Below are 5,797 nucleotides of genomic sequence, written 5' to 3'. Positions count from 1 at the left end.
AGCCCAGTACCTGGTCCTCGGTGGTGCCAGCTGGGGGCTCCCAGCGTGCCAGCAGGCTGCCCTCGGGGGTCTGCTGCACCGACAGGGTGGGGCGGCCCAGCACTGTGGGGACACAGGGCCAGCATCAGTGACCGCCCGCCAGCCAGGGAGCAGGGGGTAGGGTTGCAGTTTTAAAATGGGTCTTAGATAGGCCTCACTGAGAAACGACGAAGTGAAGAAGGCAGGTAGGGAGCCGCAGGGAGGTCTAGAAGGAACAGTGTTCCAGGCAGAGAGAACAGCAGTGCAAAGGCCCTGAGGCAGGCCTGTGCTGGGTGAGGGTAAGGAACAGCAAGGAGACCCCAATAAAGGAAAACACCCACAGACGTCACAGTGGCCTCATCTCTGTATCTGCTCCTTTAGTCAGGAAGCCAGACATTTCTTGCCTTGTTTACTTGCCCTTTGCTGGTACCTGATTAATACCCATGGGACACAGCAGTGCCCAAATCCTGCACATGCCTTATGGTTTTCACAGTCTGAGTAGCAATGAATGAGCCAAGAGAGGTTTTGGGGTCAGGCAGAGAAGGGGGAAAGCTGGGCTCTGCAAAGGAAACCAGGCTTCCCCCACTGCAGGACTTATCAGGACCTTTAATGGACTGTGCTATGAGCAGTCACAGTGTCTGCAGTGGGCTTGGCTTAGCAAGCATAGCTCTAATGCAATGTCCCTGAGAGACCATAGGAGGCTCCTCGGAGGAGGTGACATGGGCACTGCACCCTGGAGGATACACAGACTAACCAGGCTCAGGAAACAGCATGCGCGGGGCTGGCAGCAATGCAGAGAGGGGCTGTGTCCAGCCTGAATGTCAGACTGTGGTCAGGGGTGGCATCGAGTGTCCCGGAGAGAGGAAGGGTGTGGGGAGTGGGATGGAGGCCTTTCTACTGTTTCTCACACTCCGAGCCTTTGCCTGGGCTGTGCCCTCTGCCTGGGACATCTCCCCCTTACATTTCACAGCTACGGCTCTCTCCTCACTCAGCTCAATGGTGGCTGGGGCAAAAACAGAACCTTGGGACTGATGGGAGGAGCCAGAAGGGGAAACTGAGGCAGGGCTGCCAGGAGAGGCGGCTTCCTGGGGTAGCTGGAGCGATGAGGACACCGCCCCCAAATGACAGGGGATCAGAGCCATGACGGAGGCATGACAGGGTGCTGGGGGCCCCAGAAGAGGCATCAGACCAAGACTGTGGGATAGGGGTGGGGTGGGGAAGGCTTCCAGATGAGGTAGAAACGAAGCAATGACCTAAAGGATGGGGAGGAGACAGCCAGGAGGAGAGGGAGGCTGAGCAGAGGGAGCAGCCGGGTAGAGCCAGGAGGATGAGGGCGTGAGCGGTGGCTGTTAACTATCTGCATCTGGATGGAGCCAAGTAGCTAAGGAAGAGAGTGATGACGAGGAGATGGGGTTGGGCCTTGCTGGGCCCCGAATGCCCCCTTGAGTAGCCCCCACCCCATTTGCTCTGGCGGCTCCCCCTGCCCAGCACACCCTTTCCCCACATGGGCTCAAGAACGCTTGCTGCGGGGACTCCAGGGGCAAAGGAGCCAGGGGGGAGGGGTCTCATACCTGCTCCCTTGGTCACTACCACCTTGGGTTTGCTGCGAGCGCCATCGCCTTTCATAGTGTAGGCGGCTACAGTGATGGAGTAGGTGGTCTCAGGCTGCAGGTTTGTGATGACCATCTCCTGCAGGCAGGGGTGGGTCAGTGAGGCAAGCAGGGTGAGACCAGCCCTGTCCACCCTCCTTCTAGGGCTGGGCTCAAACAAGGTGGACATGGGGGCTGGTCCTCAGACAAAGACGTGCACACAACCTCATGCAGAGACCCCGACGGAGCAGGTCCATGCTGAGATGAGCACACGCAGCCGCACTGAACAGGGAGTTGCCCCTGCCCTAGTAATCAGGCTCCCACTGCATCCCCAGAGTCTGTCATTGCAGCAGCCACCGGAGGGCGCCTGTGAGCATCTGAGTTGGTCCCATCCCTCCTCTGCCCACAGGTCTCCAGGTTTCCCACCTCCCTTGGGGTAAAATCCCGTCTTCCCCATGGCCTAGAAGGCCCTGCAATCTCTGCCATATCTCCTCCCCGCTCTCACCTCCTTCTGTTCCCCTCACCCACTCTGCTCCAGCTACAAGGACCTCCTTATTGCTCCTCCAACACACCAGCCCCAGTCCTGCCACAGGACCTTTGCACAGGCTCTTCCCTGCCTCCACTACGACCATTGGTGTGCTGGAATTTCCTATACCAGCTCACGAGAGCCAATATTTAAATGTTCAGGAATTTTGTGAGCCAGTTATTAAATCCAGCCAATACTAAAAAGTAAATTATGTAAACTTACAATTAAATAAAAATAAAAAATTTAAAAGCACAAAGGTATTAAATACTCAATACCCCCGTCCTAACTATTTTTCTACGTTTACCACTACGCTATTTGGTCACTTGTCCCTTGTGGTAGAAAACTATACAAACATGAGCCCCTGCACATCTAGCTGTAGCTTGAAACTGACGTGGTGGGAATATTTACGCCAAATGCTACAGAGCAGGGCGGCCCCACCCACCCATCTGGAGAGCTGACATTTACACCAGTCTACTGCCTCCGCCAGCCTGTAACGATACACATATTTGTATCTCTTTCCCATGACACCCCTCTCCCACACTGGACTGTGACCCAGGGAGGGCAGGCTCAGAGCTGTCATTTCTGCAGCACCTCACGCAGGAGCTAGCCTACAGTAGGTGCTCCATCAATGACTGCTTGTTCAACCAATGCCAGAGCACCCTGCTTGCACACAGCCCCATGAACACCATCACACACATGTCCATGTCCCCACACATGCACACCACAAACATGTCCAGCATGCCTGGGAGTTCAGGGGGGTCCCCAGGTCAAGAGCATGAGGGGGGGCAGGGATGCATGAACAGAGGGTCTCCTGCCCCTGAGCCTCACATTTAGACCCTCCCAGGGCCTGGGGGGGGGGGGGGGACTGAAACTTCCCTAGGGAAGGAGGTAGGGCCAGTGTCAATTTAGCATCAGACCTGGGGCTCTCGAAAGAGCCTGTGGCCTCCGTATGAAAGGCAGAAAGACAGCCCAGAGAGGCGGTAACTGACCCAGAGTCACACAGCAACCCCAGCCAGGCCCAGGGCCTCCGGAACAAGCTCGGAAGGATGAAGACGGTGGCGCTCCAGGCCTCCTTTCTAACCCCGGGTCCCTGCCCCGCCCTCATTCAAGGGCCAGAATGAAATGGACACTCTGAACAGAGAGAGAAAGTTCTAGGTCAGGGAAGCCTGCGGCAGGTGATAGAAGGGTCAGGCCGGGCTGGAAAGTGACCGGGTCTGGTCTGGGTCCAACAGGGAGGTTGGGGGGTGGAGGAGTGGGTGGGCACCGTAGGGAAGGCATCCCAGGCCCCAGAACGGCTTGTGCAAATGGAGAGGCCTGCAAGTGGTGTGTGTGTGTGTGTAACTGGGATCTAGGGGCCACCCAGGTAAGAAGGATAAGGGATGACCTCTGTCTTGTGTCCAGGTCACCCCTCTGGGGTCCCATGCAGGTGCCCCTGGGGCTGCTGGGCCCATTTGCCCGATGTGAAAACTGAGACTGCTGGCTCCAAGAGGGGTGCATCGGGGACCCAGGGGAGGAGACCCTTTGACAAGGGGCGTGCAGGGGTGGGTGTCACAGAACAGCAAGGCACGGCCCGCGGGAAAGCACGCCAGTGGCCAGAGGGCACTACTTACATATTCGGCCGTGTCATCCGTCTCCCACTGAGCGTGGGAGGAGGCGGCAGGGGAGAGAGGAGGAGATGAGCGGGGCGGCCAGAAAGAGAGAAGCAGCGAGAGGGCAGGAGCGCAGGGGGGGGACCCCATCCCCACCCTCCTGGAACGCCACCCTCCCAGGCCCTGCCCCAGAGCCCCGCCCACCTGGGCATCAGCCAGCATGATGTCCTTGATGCGCGGTGGCCCCCGGGCCTCGGCGCCCTCCATGCGCACATAGTGGACCTGGTAGCCGCGGATCTGGCCATGCTGCCGGCCTGGCAAGGGTGATACCCATACGACTGTCAGCTGATTTCTCAACAGAATCTTTGCAGGCCAGAAGGGAGTGGCAAGAAATATTCAAAGTGATGAATACCAAGAACCTACAACGCCGTGGCGTTGAGCGCCTCCGCCTCCACCTTCCGCGGCGGCGCGCTGGGCACTGGCAGGGGGAGGAGGGAAGCAGGAACGAAGGGGAGGGTGGGGGGTGCCGTTACTGGGGCGCCCGGCCCTGCCCCGGGCAGCTGCCCGATGCCGGGGTGACAAGTGGCTGCTGATTAACTGGGCGCCCTAAGCGCACACCACCATTTACAGATGGGCAACTGCGCAGCCCCAGTGCCCACGGCTCCCTCCCAGGCCACAGGACAGAGGAGGGCACCCACGCTTTGTTCTAAGGACCTAGGCACACGCCGCCATCCTCACAGCATGGCTCCACAGAGCGGCTCCTTCCTCATTTACAGATGGGGACCCCGAGGCCCGAAAGTGGATGCCACGGTCACAGGCTCAGAAAGCGGCCAAGCAGGGTCTGAACCAGGCAGTGCGGCCCCCACTGGGCACTGGGGCGCCTTCCCAGCCAGCCCCCGGGTCAGAACCTGACCGCCCCCCGTCCCATGAAGAGCTGCTTCGTCTCTTCCCCAGGCTTCCGACCCAATGCGGCCCGTGGCTCGGAAAGCAAACCGGGTTCAAAGGGGCTCGGTGTTACTGGGGAAGCTCCTCGCCTCCTTGAGCCCCAGGCCCTGAGCATCCATCTCCCTTTGCAGCTTAAAACTTTCCACCTCGCAACTGGCCGCGGCAGGATACTGACCCCCCAGAATTTGACCAACGGCACAGATCAGTCTCTCTGTCTCCCGGTAGTTGCTGGTTAAATGTTATCAGCACACAGTCAGCCTACACTTATGTAGGATGGGTCAGACCCAGGAAGCCGCAGATCCTGGCTCATCCCAAGAGAAGTCTGAACGGGGGGTATTTGGGGTGAGGGGACCATAGATTTTTTGCAAGTGCTGCTTGCTGCTTCTTACACCTTGGTTCCCGGGTTTCGACCATTGGACCAAGAGGCGGGGGTGCCAGCTCAACTTTCCAGGCACAAGGCTCAGGGAGCCAATGGTGCCCAAAGGTCTAGAGCAGAGAATTCCCAGCCAAGGAGCCCGGGGTTTCTCGGGGTGAGAGCTCGCTTCGCGTCTCCCTCTCATGACAGTGGCTTCTACCTCCTGGCCACCAGCCAGCCCCGTTTTCCAGACAGGAGGCTCCAGGGCGGGGTGGACTGGAAGTTCAGGGGGGTCCCCAGGCCAGGGCGGTGCTTACCGTCCTCGTCGGTGCGGATGACCACGGGCGAGCTCTCGGGCCCTGGTCCCACCTCTGTGTGAGCGACAGTCGTGATGCGGTACTCCGTCCACTTGTCCAGTGCCTCCAGCAGGATCTGAGTGGTGGTCGGGGGGATGCCGTTCACCTCCTTGGGTTGCGGGTCCTCCGAGCCCAGCGGTCGGTAGCGGACGCTATAGCTCACCAGGGCCCCGTTGTGTGTTTCCGGCGGTGGCGGGCGCCAACTTACCAAAATGGCCGTGGAGCGTGTGCTGACACACTTAACATCTTGAGGGGGGGCAGACGGTTCTATTGGAGGGGGAAGAACGTCGGGGTGGGGAAGGGAGCGGGATGGGCAGGGAGGGGACGGGGAAACAAAAGATGGGAAAGAGAAAATAAAAAAGAAGATGATAACAAACAAAACAGGACCAAAGCAAAGAGAAGTCGAACCCAAAAGAGGC

At 59.0% G+C, this 5,797-nt stretch overlaps 1 pseudogene; it reads right to left on the bottom strand.

Moving 5' to 3' along the window:
• The window catches only part of LOC102756478, a 62,780-nt pseudogene that overhangs the window by 11,940 nt on the left and 45,043 nt on the right, over nt 1–5,797 (bottom strand).

The sequence above is a fragment of the Myotis davidii genome, unplaced genomic scaffold (assembly GCF_000327345.1).
Source record: "Myotis davidii unplaced genomic scaffold, ASM32734v1 scaffold341, whole genome shotgun sequence".
NCBI lineage: Eukaryota > Metazoa > Chordata > Mammalia > Chiroptera > Vespertilionidae > Myotis > Myotis davidii.
The sequence above is the reverse complement of the archived record's forward strand: the minus strand, read 5'-3'. Positions and strand labels throughout refer to the sequence as shown.